Consider the following 19,393-nt stretch of genomic DNA (forward strand, 5'->3'; position numbering starts at 1 on the left):
AAGCATTAAAGGAAAAACATATCTGGAGTTTTAATAGCATGTTACCAATTAAAGCTGAACTACAGAAAACAAAAAAGTCCTCTCTTGCAGTGGGGCTGCACCTGCACTGCAAGAGTCAAAGATAAATTCCAGGTATGGTATATTTTTAACCGCTTGCCGACCAACCGTCGTCATTTTACTGCGGCAGGTCGGCACGATCCCGCGAACCGTCGTAGCTATACGTCTGCTTGCGGGATTGGGATAGCAGGCGCGCCCACTGCACTGCGGGGGTGCCGATGCTCGTGGCCGACGGTCGCGATGACCGCCGGCCATGAGCGATCGCGGGCACGAGAGGCAGAACAGGGAAGTGTGTGTGTAAACACACAAATCCCTGTTCTGTGAGGAGAGACAGATCGTGTGTTCCTAATAGCTAGGAACCACGATCTGACATTTCCTCTAGGTCAGTCCCCTCCCCCTTCAGTTAGAAACACACACAGGGAACACAGTTAACCCCTTGATCGCCCCCTAGTGTTAACCCCTTCCCTACCAGTGACATTTTTACAGTAATCAGTGCATTTTTATAGCACTGATCGCTGTATAAATGCCAATGGTCCCAAAAATGTATCAAAAGTGTCCGATGTGTCCGCCATAATGTCACGGTCCCGATAAAAAGCGCAGATCGCTTTTTAATAATAATAATAAAAATGCTATAAATCTATCCCCTATTTTGTAAACGCTATAACTTTTGCGCAAACCAATCAATATATACGCTTATTGCGATTTTTTTTTTTTTTACCAAAAATATGTCGAAGAATACATATCGGCCTAAACTGAGAAAAAAAATTAGCTTGGGGCGTGTCCGGACGTCGAGGTGGGTGGACGTGCTGCAGAGGAGCTCCGCCGAGCCCTCTGCAATCTAGTGCCATCCGGAGCCCATACAGCACAAAATCCTTCCCCAGGTGTGTCCCACGATTGCCGGGTGCTAGATGCACTGATCCCGGGGTCAATTGACCAGCTCAGCCGGCGGATTGAGTGGATCTCGGGCCGCAGCTGGCCCTGTACTAGACGCCGGCCGCCATCTTGCGGCCTACAAGACAGCCGGCATCCCCGGACTCGCGTACCGCGAACGGCGGTGCGGAGGGCGATCGGCCGGCCTGTAACCAAGACTGCTGACCCAGGAGCTGACCGGACTGAGAGGGGACCCGGGACCCTGTTGAAGCATCCGAGGAAATAGGCCCAGGACACCCACGGCCTACAGCAGATGAGAGGCCTGTGAGGCCTCCAGCACTACCGGACTGTGGTACCGCAATCGGGGGTACAGGAGACACCCAGCTCACGGCCATACACAGTGGACACCCCTCTACTGACCTCAGAGACTCAGGTACAGGTGTTTTTTTTGTTTTTTTGGGGACATCCAGCACCGGCCGCCATCTTGCGGCCTAACAGTGAAGAGGGGCCCACACTTTAAAGTACTGAGTCATAATTAAACTGTGCTCTCCTCCCTGTACGCATCCAGCACTGAGAATTTACGTCCGCGCTGACAGGAAAACGTTGCTGCTCGCTCGGACCTGTCTTTTCCCCTTCCCCTCATTTTTGTGGAGGCTGGGGGGTTTTGATAGAGAGCAATCGATCATGGATGGCTGAAGTCGCACACCCCTGAGTCCCGTGCCATCCCGACAGCTACAGGCTATCCCCGTAATACAGCACATCTGCATTTTACATGGCGGCAGCTAGCTCACACTCCTCGGAGCTTACAGACCCTCAACAAGGCACCATACAGAGGTATCTACTTAGAACAGCGCCGACTGATCCCCGGACCCCCAAAGACAAGATGGCGCCTGGCCGCAACCCGGGGAAGACCAAGCCACCCACCGCCACTCCCGCAGTAGCCTCCGTGACAGAAGACACGAATGGAAAACTCCAAGATTTCAGAGGAGAGACATCAGCTTCCTCTACAAGGTCAGTCACATCGCAAGACACAGACACCGGGGAATTCCAGACAACCCCTCATCCCTTGTCGGGAGTACCCATTAGAACGGAAGCTACAGCCCTCCTCTCTGCCTTCAGAACTGATTTCGAATCATGGGCAAGCAAGATGGAGGATTCCCTGCAAGTAGAGCTAAACGCTCTGAGACAAAAAGTCACGGCTAATGAGGAAACGGTATCGGTCTTAACCACTGCTCAGGATGACCATGAGGCACGTATAACAGCTCTTGAATCTGCATCCGCGACACATATCCGTCGCCTACGCCACCAGCAGCTCCGCATAGAAGACAGCGAAAACCGCAGTCGCAGAAACAATATTAGACTGCAAGGTCTACCTGAGGCAACATCGGGAGCAGAACTGAAACCCACTGTCATATCCATCCTCAACAAAGTGCTGGGAAGAGAGGCAGCAACACCAATTGAATTGGATCGTGTTCACAGGGTGGGCGGGCCAGGGGGGGCCCGAGATGGTCGCCCCCGCGATGTCCTATGTCGGGTCCTCTAATTACACCTTAAAAGAGGAGATCATGCGAAAAGCATGGAACGTGGGCCCAGTGGACTTCTTTGGAGCCTCTATTCACCTATACCCTGACTTGTCTCGCAATACGCTATACATGCGTCGAGTGGTGCGCCCTCTACTAGACCTTATACGGCAAGCCGGTGCCTCCTATACATGGGGTCACCCCTTCAGCATCAAGGTAACACGGGGAGACAGCAGGTTCACGCTCTCTGATCCAGATCAACTACCTGACTTTTTCCTATTCATTGAGCAAGAGCCGGTAGACGTCTTGAACTGGCTAGACCCTCCAGATGACGGATCGAGACAGTTGGGACTTGGTCCACTCCCACAGCGCCGCAGACGACCTAGGTCTAGGTCAGTCTCTTCTGGCCCAGGGATGAGATGACCCACCTCTCCAGAAGATTAAACCAGAAGTTGGTAGGAGACGGACAGCTGGGGTTGTTATGCAAAGTTACCCCTATTTTTGAGTTATACTTTTTTACCCTAAAGCCCAAGACTCCTGGAAAACTTGGTAAAAGACGTAGTGAAAACAGGGGTCAGACCTATTGGCTCTTTTCCTGCCCTTTGCCAATTTACTGTATGGCTGGGGTTCGGGAGAGAACATAGCCTATGGTCACCTTGGGACTCTCACTATGAAGGGCGTCAGGTACTGCTGCAATACACCAACGTTTTTTTATAAAATGTTCTGCTTTGTGTCAGATTGTTCCCTCTCACCCCCTTCCTATGTGGGGTGCGGTTGGGGGTGTGTGGCGGGAGTGGGGGATGCTACTCCGGAGGGCGGTTTGGCCTCCGGTCTTAATCAATCTCTGCCTTAGGAGAATGTAAGTTTAAAAGGCGCCACGCAGAGTGCCTCCCCGGGTGGATCCCCCGCTCCTCCTGTTCCCCCCTATGCGCATACTATAGTTTTGACTAAATGATTTCTCTACAAGTGGGAGCCAATGTAATTGCAATTTACTTTCTATATAACCTCAGGTTAACTACTTATATCCACTGTTTATATTTAGTTGATTGTTCTCATCTGCTCTCGTTAAGCTGCCTTATGCTTCACATATGTTTTACATGTTTCGTGTGCCACATACACTATTTACATGCCTGATTCGCTGTCGGGATCACGGCTCAGGTTCACCCATTTCGACCTTCCCCCCACAGTAGGACAGGCACTGTTTGTGCCTAAAGCGTGATATCTCACGCAGTGTTTTGCGTTAGCAAACACATTAGTCTATTGGACACATCTTCTCTTTTTTTTTTTTTTTTTTCCTTAGGTGTCCTTTCATTTACACCTTACTTCTTCCATTATCCTCACAACCTTCTCCTTCCTCACTTCCCTATCTTCTCCTTTTCTCTTCTTTTTCTCCCACTACCGTATTCCACCCCTTCTCCCCACCCTACCCCGAACTGTTCTACGTACCTTTCTTCTATATCCTTTCTCTTCTATACGACTTCCAGCACTCCAGCATGGCTCACACGGTGACCTCATGCCCCCAATTGAAACTTTGTTCATACAATGTAAACGGGCTGAACATCGCCTCGAAACGTGGGCAAATACTGTATCAGATGCACAAAAGACGAGTCAACGTGCTTTTGTTGCAGGAGACCCACTTCCATTCTGAATCCACCCCTTCCTGCTCCAGTAGATACTTTAATAGATGGCTCCACAGTACCAATCCAGCACAAAAATCTAAGGGAGTATCTATTGCGTTTCATAAAACACTCCCTATCGAATTGCTCGATCATATGGCAGACCCACAGGGCAGGTACGTTTTTGTGAAAATCTCTCTGTGGGGGACTAAATTTACAATAGCTAATCTATACTTACCCAACACACACCAAGTCCCATCGGCCTTGCAGTATTTAAAGATCTTGGCGGGTTTTGCAGAGGGTAAGCTCATACTCGGGGGGACTTCAATACTCCTCTGGATCCACTTTTGGATTCATCGACATCCCGTTCCTCCATATCCTTTCCTAGAATACGGGCCCTAAAACGTGCCATCTACAATATGCATCTTGTAGACATATGGCGGATACTGTACCCAGAATCACGAAACTACACACACTTTTCCAACGTTCACCGATCATACAGTCGTTTAGATTATTTCTTAGTCGACCACGGCTGCTTAGACTGGTCCCCAAATTGTGAAATAGACCCTATGGTTTGGTCTGACCACTCCCCCATATTCCTGACACTTACAGTCCCCTCTACCCCAATAAAAGAATGGACATGGAGGTTAAATGACTCGCTCCTGAATGAGCCAGGGTTCGATACTCGGATAGCGGAGACTATCTCAAACTTTTTTACAGACCACGCCTCTGATGACACCTCACCACCCATTCAATGGGAGGCATTAAAGGCGGTTTTACGGGGTAATTTTATCCAAATGGGTGCCCGCATGAAAAAAGAACGTTCGGCTGCGATAGCCACAGCGGTACACAAACTCAGGACACTAGAGACTACCCATAAACGCTCCCCGACTGTGGAGGTGCTTGCGGAGGTTTCCTCTGCTCGCTCTCAGCTTAGGGAATTATATGAGGCTTCCGCCCGTACCTTTGCAAACAAACTAGCTTTTCACCAATACAAATTCCAGGATAAATGTGGTAGATCACTAGCTCGCACCCTACATACCAAACAACCTAACACCTTTATACCCCACATACGGGACAACTCTGGGAAAACTGTCTCGTCACCTTCTGAGATGGGACAGGTTTTCCGGGACTTCTATCAATCCCTCTACAACATACCTACAACAAGCCCCACTGAGCCCCCCTACACTAGAGCGGACGCACAAGCCTCATATATCGCACAAAATGCATTGCCTACTCTAGACGACAAAACAATAGAGGACCTTGAAACTCTGATATCGGAAGACGAGGTTGCCCGCGCCATTGCATCTACCCCATCTGGCAAAAGTCCGGGCCCTGATGGCTTCACCCCGAAATTTTATAAACTATTTGCTCCCCTTCTCACTCCCTTCTTAACAAAAGTGTTTAACTCAATCTCTGAGCGATCAGTATTCCCACCGAAAAATCTAGAGGCACATATCACCCTCATCCCAAAACCCGACAAAGACCTGACTATATGTGCTAATTACCGACCCATCTCGCTGATAGGGGTAGATTTGAAAGTGTAGGCGAAGGTGCTAGCAAATAGACTACAACCGTTGTTAGCCCGATTAATACACTTAGATCAAGTGGGCTTTGTGAGTGGACGAGAGGCACGAGATAACACCCTGAAAACTCTTCTCATTGCGGACTATGCTCGAGCCCACAATGTCCCATTATGTCTTCTCACGGTAGACGCGGAAAAGGCCTTCGACCGCGTCGACTGGCAATTTCTTCGCCTATCAATGCAACAACTGGATCTAGGCCAAAACATGCTCTCCAGAATAATGTCCCTCTATACCTCTCCCTCCGCTAGGATTAGACTAAACGGATCTCTAGCGCCAAAATTCACGATTCCCAATGGAACGCGACAGGGGTGCCCCTTGTCCCCCATTCTCTATGTTCTTGCTATGGAACACCTAGCTATCGCCCTTAGAAACAACCCGGCTATCCACGGTGTTAATATAGGCCCCCATACATACTAAACTTTCCTTATTTGCAGATGACTTGCTCATATTTGTGACCCAACCGCAAGTCTCCTTACCCTCCATTATACAGGAGTTTCAGAGATATGGAGATGTTAGTAACTTTAAAGTTAATCATAGTAAGTCAGAAATACTCAATATTTCACTCCCAGAAGCAGCTCTCCAACAACTCGCGTCTACCTTCCCTTTTAAGACAAACTCCACATCTATTCGTTATTTAGGAATTCATATCCCAACAGACGCCTCCCAACTATTCACCAGCAACTTTACCCCTCTACTTCTTAGAACACAAGCGGATCTGACCACATACACATCTAAACAGCTCTCTTGGTTGGGTAGAGTGAATGTTTTAAAGATGGATGTCCTCCCTCGATTCCTCTATCTTTTTCAAACCATTCCTATTCACATTTCCACCCCATTTTTCAAAAGGCTTCGTCAGATTTTTTCTAAATTCATATGGCAAGGAAACCGCCCCAGGATAAAGTATGACACAATGATTCTTCCGAAGGCCCGGGGGGGAGCGGGGGTCCCGGATGCCTCTTCCTACCATAAGGCAGCGGTACTCACACGTATTGTGGATTGGTTTCACCACCCTTCCTCCAAGCTCTGGGTTCAATTAGAGAAACATCTCAATGGGGCTGATCTTTGCGCCCTGCCGTGGATACCTACGGCTCGGCGGAAGGATAGTACCCCCTCTACTGCCCTTACTCGTCAGACTCTTCAGATATGGGACCGACTGCTACTAACGAGTAAATTATCTAAACCTCGAGGCCCAATGACTCCTCTCTTTGGGACTCCGGCGTTCCCTCCGGCGGAGGATAAGGAGAGATTTGGACCCTGGAATAGGGATAGTCATCGACGTCTAGCACAGGTATTACGCGCTGACCCATCTTTGAGACCAGACATACCCCCCCAGACGGGTCCGGAGCCCCCAATCATGTGGCTACAAAGGAGTCAATTAATGTCATATATACGTTCTTTCTCCCCCATTTCAGAAATCCTGGATGACCCAACAGACTTTGACGAGCTGCTCTTACAACCAGACCCGCCAACACATGTAGTATCACTGTTATATTCCCTTCTATTGAACATATCTAACCCTGAATATCCAACGTATACGCAGAAATGGGAAACAGACCTACAGCATTCCATCTCCCCTGCTGATTGGCAAAAAAGCTTTATCTTAACGCATAGGATCTCCTTGGCAACTAAGACTCAAGAAAAAGGGTTTAAGCTATTAACAAGGTGGTACAGATGCCCGGTGACTATTCAACGATTCAACCCTTCTCTATCAGGTACTTATTGGAGATGCCTGTCCTCAAGTGGGACAATGCTCCACATCTGGTGGGCATGCCCTCCAATTCGGAAACTTTGGCAAAAGGTCTTTGATCTATACAGCAGGCTGATGGCGACCTCAATTAAGCCCACACCAGAGATAGCCCTACTATCTATGCTTCCGGGCCCATTCAAGCTGATTAAAAAAGACATACTGCGCCACTTCTTGGCCGCAGTCAGGACAGTAATCCCCAGACATTGGAGAACAACAGATGTACCTTCCTTGGGTGATTGGGCTGTTGAAGTGGATCGGATAAGAGATCTGGAGCGCCTGCTGGCGCAGGAAGCAGGAAGGGAGGAACAGTTCTCCACCACCTGGACCTCATGGTCGATGTTTCGTTATTCCGATGACTTCCCCATATGGGTCAGGGATGCCCCATCTTTACCCACCGATTAGCCATGCTGGGGTGCTTCCCACTTCTGTTGTCACCCCCTATCTCTCTACATGCTATCATTCTTACCCCTCTCTCTCTGTTTCCTTTTCTTTATGTACTGAACCAGTCACTCAAATATATAAACAAACATCATATAACCAGAATTGCTCAACAACATGCATATTTATAATAAGCGATTGAATGATCCCCACGGAGTTCCAGTCTGAGTAGGAGGAACCTCCAGATAACACAAACACGCGAAATCACAAAAGAGGATATAGGATGATTCCACCACACATGTTACTCTATTTTTACATTGAAATCCTCTACATACAATATGACAATATAATATTTCTCCAGAAGCTGTATGTTAAAACATATATTCATGTGCGTGTATAGTAAAGAGTTCCCTTAATGCTCTGTATATAATGTATGCAATATTATACTGTAAAGTACTTTATTTTTCTGTTCTACCCTTATTTTGAAATAATCTAAGATTGAAAAGAAAAAAATTAGTTTTTAAAAAAAAAAAATGGGGATATTTATTACAGCAAAAAGTACAAAACATTATGTTTTTTTTTTCAAAATTGTCGCTCTCTTTTTGTTTATAGCGCAAAAAATAAAAACCGCAGAGGCGATCAAATACCACCAAAAGAAAGCTCTATTTGTGGAAAAAAAGGACGTTGATTTTGTTTGGGTGCAGCATCGCACAACCGCGCAATTGTCAGTTAAAGTGACACAGTGCCGAATCGCAAAAAATGGCCCAGTCATTCAGCAGCCAATTCTTCCAGGGCTGAAGTGGTTAAAATAGCAAGAAATGGCAGCAACAAAATCTTAATTAATTTTGCTTCTGTAGCACCCTCTACCTTAGGTACGTTGCTAGAGGTAGTTGTGTTTTTACCAGCCAGTGCAGGTAAATTTGGGGGCTGGGGAGTGGTTTAGTGTAGCAGCAGGTGACTGACATGTACTTTATCTCTCTGGCGCCTCCTCTGTTTCTAGAGGGTTCTGGAAAAGAGGCAGGGCAGAGGATTGGAGTGGCATGGAGTGTATCTGGGAGCCCTGACCAATCCCCAACTAGGATTGGCAGGGGACAGGCCTCCTATATATACTCATGGTCAGCCTGTTGTGGGAGGAGTTGTTGAGTGAAAGAACTGAGTGATGGAGTGTTAGGCTGTCGTGGCCCTTGAGGGAATCCCCTTTCGGGGGGGGGGGGGGTGACCTCAGGCCTGGAGCTCGGGAGCTGGGAGGGAGCCTCTCTTTACACGGTCATTGAGAGGTGTCCTGAAACAGGAGCAGGAGGAAGACAGCGGGGAGCACTGCCGGGAGAGTCATTCAGGAGGGATCCATTCCGGGGTCGGTGAGTGAGAAGCACAGTGAGAAGTTCTGGGAGAGACATGCCAGTATTGGATGTGAAGCCAGAGGGAGAGACTGTGGTGTTGTTGAAGTCAAGTTGCTGCAGCCAAGAGGTTGGCAGGATTTGCACAGGACTTACTGGGATCAGTAGTTTGCCAAGTTTTAGTTAGCACAAGTGTACTTTTTCATCGCTATTGGTTGCTACACCAAAGGGGACTGCAGACCCCTGCCAGAAAGTGGCTGATATTGAACAGTTGGGGCATATTCAGAGTGAGGCCTAACCATGTGCTAACAGTGTCAGGAATCTAGGATTGCGCAGTAGAGAAAGTGAAGTGATCTCAAGTAGTGTGCTGGAGGAGTATGGAGCTTTAGAGTCTGCCAATATAGATTCAACAATCTTTTGTTCAAACAAGCAAGATTCATTATTTGAGCATCCCATGTCCCTTTTCCCCATCCAAGTTTAACCAGTTCAGCCCCGGAAGAATTTACCCCCTTCCTGACCAGTGCACTTTTTGTGATACGGCACTGCGTTGCTTTAACTGAAAATTGCGCGGTCGTGCGATATTGCACCCAAACAAAATTGACGTCCTTTTTTAACACAAATAGAGCTTCTTTTGGTGGTATTTGATCACCTCTGCGGTTTTTATTTTTTGTGCTATAAACAAAAAAAGAGCGACAATTTTGAAAAAAAAGCAATATGTTTTCCTTTTTGCTATAATAAATATCCCCAAAAAATATATAAAAAACTAATTTTTTCCTCAGTTTGGGCCAATATGTATTCTTCTACTTATTTTTGGTAAAAAAAAATCACAATAAGCATATATTGATTGTTTGCGCAAAAGTTATAGCATCTACAAAATAGGGGAAAGATTTATGGCATTTTTATTATTAATTTTTTTTTATTAGTAATGGCGGCATTCTGCGATTTTTATCGCGACTGTGACATTATGGCGGACAGATCGGACACTTTTGACACAATTTTGGGACCATTGTCATTTATACAGCGATGAGAACTACAAATAGCCACTGATTACTGTATAAATGACACTGGCAGGGAAGGGGTTAAACACTAGGGGCGATCAAGGGGTTAAGTGTGTCCTAGGGAGTGATTCTAACTGTGGGGGGATGGGCTACCACTGACATGACAGCGATCACTGCTCCCGATGACAGGGAGCATTAAATCCCTGTCGTATCACTAGGCAGAACAGGGAAATACCTTGTTTACATAAGCATCTCCCCGTTCTGCCTCTCCTCGTCATAATCGCGGGCCGGCGGCGAACATCGAGTTCGCGGGACCCAATAGGCTGCAGTTTCAAAGGGACGTACAGGTTTGCCTGTACGAGCCATTCTACCAAGGTAAATGTGCGGCGGTTGCCTGTACGAGCCATTCTGCCAACGTAAATGTGCGGCGGTCAGCAAGTGGTTACTCCCCTAAGTAAATACAACAAAAACAAGCTAAAGGACTGTTCATTGACTGGCAATGTGTGTCTGAAGTGAATGCCTGGCCAAGCAGGGTGACGTGTGGAACTACTACATTCAGCGACCCCACGGGGGCACCGCTACACTTCTTTTTACAAATCTTTATTTGGCACTAACAGCAGTGCTACATCTATAGGGCTAACGCGTTTCGGCTGTTATTATCAAATAAGGATTTGTATGAAGAAGCAATCGTGTTGCTGGCATTTCTTACTATTTTGATGTTCATGGGACACAACAAGCCTGAGCACCGATATTCAGCTCATTACTCTACAATTGTGCAGTAGAGCTTGGGTGGGTTTTTGTCTATGGTATATTTTTGCATGGTTACATTGGTCCAGCATATAATGCCAGTATCCACCAGCACCCACTCCTGCACATCAGGTAACTACTGCAGTGTGGGCATCAGCCGATTACCCTCTGCCATCTTCAGCTGCCTCGTGGTGTCTGCAGCTAGCTGTAACCTGTAAGTTTTCTCCAGGGCATGGCTCCGCCTTCCAACTCCCCATCTGCTTGGTGCCTGAGGAACTGATAAACAGATTCCATTCTGCACGCACTGCATTAAACCCTGGTGGAACAAACTGGAGTTTGCAGGCATACTGATACTAGCAGGTTTTGGCCAGACATGTTGCTTGGCGCGGACTGTGCCACAGTAACTAGAGACTGATAGCAGGTGTATTGTCCAGTGGTTGCCTATGGCAACAATAAAGTCAGCAACCCATGCCTCCTTGTAAAGGACTGACTTAAAATAGTCCCGCCCGCAGGCACCCCCAGGCTGCTTCCTATCACCCGGGGTAACGGTAGACATCCTCACACACACTTTACTGTTTTCAAGCAGGAGTTTGGAGTAGAGTTTCCTGTAATCCAGTAAGAAATGTCCACGCCGAACAGAGCGATGGTCATATTTGTAATCCATGGGCGCGATTGCCCGCCGTGGTTGCCACGGGTGACGGCACATATTTTCCAGTGACTGAATTACAGGCTAGGTACAAGTGTCCGCCCCAGCCCTGGTTGGGGTGACTGGGTAGCAGGAACAACAATATTGACAATCCTGGATGGTTGCTATTGACAACGGCACTAAAAGCTGAATTGCAGGCAAACACACAGTTATTTTCCTTCGTTGAATCCTCTATGCAACGGAACAAGCAAAGTCCCCCTTCTTCTACGTTGCTAGGGGCGACGCCCAACAGGTTAAGCGTGATGGCAGATCTCGGTGGGATCTCCAAATGTAGCGGTGCCCCCGTGGGGTCGCTGCGTGTTTCAGCATCCACACATCACCCTGCTGGTCAGACATCCATTTTAGGCACACTTTCTCCAGTCAATGAACAGTCTCTTGCTTATTTTTGTTGTTTTTATTAGGGGATTAAACTTGGATGGGGAAAAGGGACATGGGATGCCCAAATGATAAATACATCTAGTTGAAATAAAGATAATTGAATCCAAACTGACAGTCTCTTATACTGCACATCTCCTCCAGCTCCTTACTATGCTGTTTTAGATTCCTGTCAACATTAGCACATGGCTAGGCCTCACTGAATAAGTCCTAACATTTTCCTAGTATCCTTTTAGATGAAGATAATTGTGCTAACTGATCCTTGGTGGACTACTGCTCCCAACATGTCTGATGCAAGTCCTGCCAACCCTCCTGGCTGCAGCAACTTAACTTTAACAACCCCACAGTCTGTCCCTCTGGCTCCATATCCGATCCTGGCATGTCTCTTCCAGAGCTTCTCACTGTGCTTCCCACTCACTGACCCCAGAATGGATCCCTCCTGAATGACTTTCCTGGCCGTGCTCCCAGCTGTCTTCTTCCTGCTCCTGTTCCAGGACACCTCTCGATGACCCTATAGAGAGAGGCTACCTCCCAGCTCCCGAGCTCCAGGCCTGAGGTACACCCCCCTTCCAGAAAGGGGGTCCCTCAAGGGCCACCACAGCCTAACATGCCATCATTCAGTTCTTCCACCCGACAACTCCTCCCACAACAGGCTGACAATGGGTATATATAGGAGGCCTGCCCCCTGCAAATCCTAGTTGGGGATTGGTCAGGGCTCCCAAATACACCCCCTGTCACTCCGGCACATTGCCCTGCCTCTTTTCCAGAACCTTCTCACTGGAAACAGAGAAGGTGCCCAAGAGCTGAGGCACATGTCAGTCACCTGCTGCTTCACTAAACCACTCCCCTGCTCCCAGATCAAAAACAAACAGGCCTAGCTCACAGCTAAGCCTGCCTAAATTTACCTGCACTGGCAGTAAAAATACAAACACAACTCTAGCACTTACCTACCTAAGGTAGAGGGTGCTACACTAGGTGTAGGGATTATGGGATGCCCAAGTTGACTTTAATAAAATACAGATGAGGACAAACTTCTTTCTCTATGTACAAAAATGAAGATCTCTCTATGCACGATGGGACTGTACTCCCTCCAGAATAATCACAGTCTCTATGAATCAGTGAGTGACAAGATCCTTTATGGATCAGGTGCTCTCAATCCCCTTTAAAGAATTAGCACAAAGCTGCAAAGTGTATGCAGAAGTATCCTGCTTCCTCTGTAGAACACCCAGTTCTGACACTTGCAGAAACTACCAGCCCGCCTGGCTGCTCTGAAGTACTCCCCAGGACAAGTAAACAGGATTTAGCACAATGATGTCCTTGGAAAGTATGCTACGTCTGGCAGTCTTTCCCCTGGATGTGCTGAGGTACTCACACAAAAATCGATACAAAGGAGATTGGTGTTCACAGATGTTCTGTGCCGCACTGATCATTCCCGGGAGTTTGCGAGGCGCTTGCAGGTGTGCGGGAGCTGCCGCTGCGGGAGACTTTAGATGTCTGGCCCAGCGTCACTGTGTCACTCTATCCACACTCTGCAGAACTCACACACTCTGGGGGACCAGCCTGTGCGTACCAGAGTCAGTGTGACTCCTCCCTCCTCACACAGACTGGCCTACCTGGCAAGGGGAGGACTTCTGTCATTATCAGACATGGAGGACTCATCAGCCGCTGGGTTCACACTGCTGGCAGTTGCATGATGAGCCTGTCTGCCAGCTTACACACAGGGGAGTCTCTGTCACACCTGGCTGCACACCCCACCGCAATCCTCGCATGACAGAGATGCCAGGGATCTGATCCGGCGAGCAAATTCTGGTTGAAAGTGGTAAAAGTGGAGCAATCAGCAAGGAGGGACCCCAGGAATGTGGGGGGGGGGACTCTGGTGACCAGAGACGACCTTCCGCAGAAAGAATACACTAAGGTAAGGAGGTGGGGTTACTGATGTAAAGGTGAAACCTTTATATAATTGCCACCTACATTATTGTATTCACTCCCCCTTTTCATCAGTGACCCCCCCCCCCCCCCCAGACTGGCCTGGCAACGCTGTCACTGACCTCTCAGGTGCACCGTGCAGGGATCAGTCAGACGGCTTCAGCTTGGTGGCTCTGGTTTTATCCCATAGTCCACACACGTCTGACTCCTCCCGTGACCCCCATCCCGGCGGTACTCTCACTCCTCTCCAGACTCCCCCAGAGACAGCAGACATGATATAAGAGATGATCAGAGACTGCGGACATTATACAAGAGATGATCAGAGACTGAGGACATGATACAAGAGATGATCAGAGACTGCGGACATTATACAAGAGATGATCAGAGACTGAGGACATGATACAGGAGATGGTCAGAGACTGAGGACATGATACAAGAGATGGTCAGAGACTGCAGACATGATACAAGAGATGATCAGAGACTGCAGACATGATACAAGAGATGATCAGAGACTGCGGTCATGATAAAAGAGATGGTCAGAGACTGTGGACATGATTCAAGAGATGATCAGAGACTGCAGACATGATTCAAGAGATGGTCAGAGACTGCAGACATGATTGAAGAGATGGTCAGAGACTGCAGATATGATACGAGAGATGCTCAGAGACTGAGGACATGATACAAGAGATGGTCATAGATTGCAGACATGGTACAAGAGATCAATACAGCCTCACTGTGACCATCTGCAGTCTCACTGTGCCCATCAATGCAGCCTCCCTGTGCCTATCAATGCAGCCAAACTGTGCCAACAATGCAGCCTCACTGTGCCCATCTGCAGCCTCGTCAGTGCCCATCAATGCAGCCTCACTGTGCCCATCTGCAGCCTCATCAGTGCCAACAATGCAGCCTCACTGTGCCCATCTGCAGCCTCATCAGTGCAAACAATGCAGCCTCACTGTGCCCATTTGCAGCCTCATCAGTGCCAACATCAGTGCTAACAATGCAGCCTGATAATCTGCAGCCTTACTGTGCCAATCTGCACCCTCACTGTGCCCATCTGCAACCTTGTCAGTGCCCATGAATGCAGCCTCACTGTGCCCATCAATGCAACCTCACTGAGCCATCAATGCAGCCTCACTGTGCCCATAATGCAGCCTCACTGTGCCCATCTGCAGCCTCACTGTGCCCATCTTCAGCCTCACTGTGCCAATCTGCAGCCTCACTGTGCCCATCTGCAGCCTCACTGTGCCCATCTGCAGCCTCACTGTGCCCATCAATGCAGCCTCACTGTGCCCATCAATGCAGCCTCACTGTGCCCATCAATGCAACCTCACTGAGCCATCAATGCAGCCTCACTGTGCCCATCTGCAGCCTCATCAGTGCCAACACTGCAGCCTCACTGTGCCCATCTGCAGCCTCACTGTGCCCATCAATGCAACCTCACTGAGCCATCAAAGCAGCCTCACTGTGCCCATCTGCAGCCTTATCATTGCCAACACTGCAGCCTCACTGTGCCCATCTGCAGCCTCACTGTGCCAACAATGCAGCCTCGTCAGTGCCCATCAATGCAGCCTCAATGAGCCATCAACGCAGCCTCACTGTGCCCATCTGCAGCCTCATTAGTGTCAACAATGCAGCCTCACTGTGCCCATCTGTATCCTCATCAGTGCCCATCTGCAGCCTCAACAGTACCTTGATTACTCACAGCGGGTGTCTCCTACTGTGTCATGCAGCTGCAGTCTTAACTGTTCAGTGGCCGTCCACTGTAACAAAACCCCTCCTCCTCGTCCATGATAGACGGTCACCTGAACACTGATACAATGCTGGGAAATTGAATCAGTGTTCCGTCTATCATGGATGAGGAGGTTAGGTTTTGTTACAGTGGACGGCCGCCGAACAGTTAAGACTGCAGCTGCAAGACACAGCGGGAGACACTTGCTGTTTGTGATTACACAAACGGAGAGAGGGAGAGGAGGACTCTACATTTAGATCGGCCCTGGGCGCCGCTGCAGCCACAGCCGCAGCTCAAAGCGGCCCCAGGGCAGGCAGCCTATCGGGAAATTTCTCAGTATCCCGGTAGGCCAGTTTGGTCCTGCTCCAGGCTGAGTGGCAGTGCAAGCTCAGCCGGGAGATCGTGCTGCACTCGCGGGTGTCCATGAGCCCGCCATCAAATGCAGGTGTGTCCCACGAGTCACGGGAGACTTGAGATGTCTGCCTTTACTAAAAACTGCCTACACAGATAAGGGGCATCTGTAGATAAAAAGAAACTGTGCAGCTTTGTGTAAAGTTGCATAATGTGCTTGCTATGGGTGTAGGCCATTTATGTACCTCATGAAGCCTAACTTAAAAACTCCAAGAACTTTGCTAGGAATGGCTTAACTGTTACTGGTGAACCATCACTAGAGTGAGCACTCAAACGCCGAGCTCACAACTACTGCATCAGGGGAAAGAAATCCAATGTGAGGGGGTTTGAATCAGAGAAAGAGCTCACTCCTGTGATGGTGAGCAATAATAGCTAGGCCTCTCTTAGCAATGTCCTTAGCAACATCCTGGTAGTATTTCAGTCAGGCTTCAGAAGGTACATAAATGACCTTCACCTATAGCAAGAGTATCATTCATCTTTAGTCAGAACTGCAGTTTGATTTTATTTACAGATGTCCCTTACATCTGCATAGGCAGTTTTTGGAAAAGGCGAACTACCCCTTTAATTATTACAGAATGCATGTTTTACTGACATTATCTTTAAAACTCAAAGTACTTTATTTATAAAAAAAACCAAAAAACTTTATTTTTCTGTCACACAGATATTATTGTTTTACAGGCACTGTAATGGAGATTGGGTTAGTAGCAGAGGCTTATAAACATCCTCTGCACGGTATCAGGGCTTATTGTTTGCCCTCAGGCCCGGTGGGGAACACAAAGGGCAGTGTGGCCCCTGTCTGTGAGGTACTGGGCCCCTCAGCCCCGCGCTCCCCCACACCTCACACTCCCCTCAGCTAATGCTACCGGGTTAGCCCTGCCTCTCCACCAAACTTAGGACTCGGGCCCGCCCTCATTGCGCATGGTTGGCAGCCAACAGCCCGCTGATTGGGCTTTCTAGGCAGCCCGAGCCACGCTGTCTTGGCCGTCCCGCCGTCTGATTGGCCGGGGCCGTTCGAGACGGCTGGCGATTGGACGTTGGCCGCCGTCAGTCGGGGCTGTCTAGTCCTCTTCGTTATTTTCCGTCGCGGTCAGGCTGGGGATGCTGTGCAGCCTCCATAGTGTCTGCGGGGGAGCCGCCGCCACCGCTGAGCGCTGTGCACGGAGAGGAAGCGGAGGCGGCTTGAGCGCTCACTGGAGGCGGCCTGGGGGCTGTGGCAGGGCCTAGGGATCGCCTGTGGTGTGAGGAGGGGAAGGGGAGCCGAGGGCGGAGGAGGAGGCCGCACTGTGCCGGGGATGAGTGCGCCGATCAGCCGGGACACTGACTGGTGAGTGAGGGACTTTGCTTTGCTATCCTAGGGCTTCATCTACACCGAGACCAGTCATCCCTATCCCTGCCCCCCAGAGCAAAGGAGTCATCCCCATCCCTACCCAGTGTTATACTGAAAGGAGTTATCCCCATCCCTGCACCCCTCCAGATCAAAGGAGTCATCCCCATCCCTGCACCCCTCCAGATCAAAGGAGTCATCCCCATCCCTGCACCCCCAGAGCAAAGGAGTCATCCCCATCCCTACCCAGTGTTATACTGAAAGGAGTCATCCCCATCCCTGCACCCCTCCAGATCAAAGGAGTCATCCCCATCCCTGCACCCCTCCAGATCAAAGGAGTCATCCCCATCCCTGCACCCCTCCAGATCAAAGGAGTCATCCCCATCCCTGCACCCCTCCAGAGCAAAGGAGTCATCCCCATCCCTGCCCAGTGTTATACTGAAAGGAGTCATCCCCGTCCTGCACCCCCCCAGATCAAAGGAGTCATCCCCGTCCTGCACCCCCCAGATCAAAGGAGTCATCCCCATCCCTGCCCAGTGTTATACTGAAAGGAGTCATCCCCATCCCTGCACCCCTCCAGAGCAAAGGAGTCATCCCCATCCCTGCCCAGTGTTATACTGAAAGGAGTCATCCCCATCCCTGCACCCCTCCAGATCAAAGGAGTCATCCCCATCCTTGCACCCCCCCAGATCAAAGGAGTCATCCCCGTCCTGCACCCCCCAGATCAAAGGAGTCATCCCCGTCCTGCACCCCCCAGATCAAAGGAATCATCCCCGTCCTGCACCCCCCAGATCAAAGGAGTCATCCCCAACCTGCATCCCCCCCAGATCAAAGGAGTCATCCCCAACCTGCATCCCCCCCAGATCAAAGGAGTCATCCCCAACCTGCATCCCCCCCAGATCAAAGGAGTCATCCCCAACCTGCATCCCCCCCAGATCAAAGGAGTCATCCCCAACCTGCATCCCCCCCAGATCAAAGGAGTCATCCCCAACCTGCATCCCCCCCAGATCAAAGGAGTCATCCCCAACCTGCATCCCCCCCAGATCAAAGGAGTCATCCCCGTCCTGTACCCCCCAGAGCAAAGGAGTCATTCCCATCCCTGCCCAGTGTTATAGTGAAAGGAGTCATCCCAATCCTGCAACCCACCAGATCAAAGGAGTCATCCCCCTCCCTACCCAGTGTTATACTAAAAGCAGTATCCCATCTCCACACCAAGGTCCAGAGAAGTCATCCCCATCCTGACACCCAGAGTAGAATCCGGGGATCTCATCTCCATCCTCATATACAGAGTTATACCCAGAAGTGACATCTCCACCCACATGCCTAGTCTAGGATCCAGAGGAGTCTTCTCCACCCCTGTCCAGTGTTGTATCCAGAAGTGTCATCTACATCCTTACATGCAATATTATTATACCTAGATTAGTATCCAAAGCAGTCATCCCCATCCATACAGAGTTACTATACCTATACTGTAGGTGTCATCTCCATCCTTGGTGGTGTTATACCTGGAGCAGGGTCCTGAGATGTCATCTCCATCCACCATACAGAATTTATATCTATAGGTTTAATCTCCATCCATAGTAGTTATACCTATACTGTAGGTGTCATCTTTGTCCTTACATGCAGTGTTATACTCGGAGGTGTCATCTCCATCCTTGTGTACAGTTATTATACCCAGAGGTATCATTTCTATACTGTGATACTGTATCCAAAACTGGATCCAGAGGTGTCCTCTCCATCCATACAAAGGTATTATCCCTGGAGATGACATCTCCATCCATGCAGTGTTATACTCGGGTGTCATCCCCATCCATACAAAGATATACCCAGAGGTGTCACCTCCATAGTGTTATACCCATTGTCTATTGTTCTATATACTCAGCACTACAGTGTTATATATTCTCTAGTACTGTTCAGTGTTCTTTCCAGTATCCATTGTTATCCAGTACTACAATATTATGTCCATTGTTATCCAATGTAACAATATATGTATAGTGTGCAGTGCTGTACCCATCCACTGCTAGTATTCTGTCTGAAGCCCTTTTATTATTATTATTATTATT

At 49.0% G+C, this 19,393-nt stretch overlaps 1 protein-coding gene across 5 annotated transcripts in view; it reads left to right on the top strand.

Annotated features, from left to right (window-relative positions):
- The first annotated feature begins 17,004 nt into the window (after positions 1 to 17,004).
- The window catches only part of SOCS5 (suppressor of cytokine signaling 5), a 240,537-nt gene continuing 238,148 nt past the window's right edge, over positions 17,005 to 19,393 (top strand). For 3 of the 5 annotated variants that reach the window (XM_073628497.1, XM_073628499.1, XM_073628498.1), the window contains exon 1: positions 17,022 to 17,330. The gene's annotated coding sequence lies outside the window, so the exon portion shown is untranslated. Of the gene's footprint in view, positions 17,331 to 19,393 lie in introns of all 5 variants that reach the window. The other 2 variants (XR_012244030.1, XR_012244031.1) reach the window with 1 other exon arrangement.

This window comes from Aquarana catesbeiana, linkage group LG04 (assembly GCF_042186555.1).
Source record: "Aquarana catesbeiana isolate 2022-GZ linkage group LG04, ASM4218655v1, whole genome shotgun sequence".
Classification (NCBI taxonomy): domain Eukaryota; kingdom Metazoa; phylum Chordata; class Amphibia; order Anura; family Ranidae; genus Aquarana; species Aquarana catesbeiana.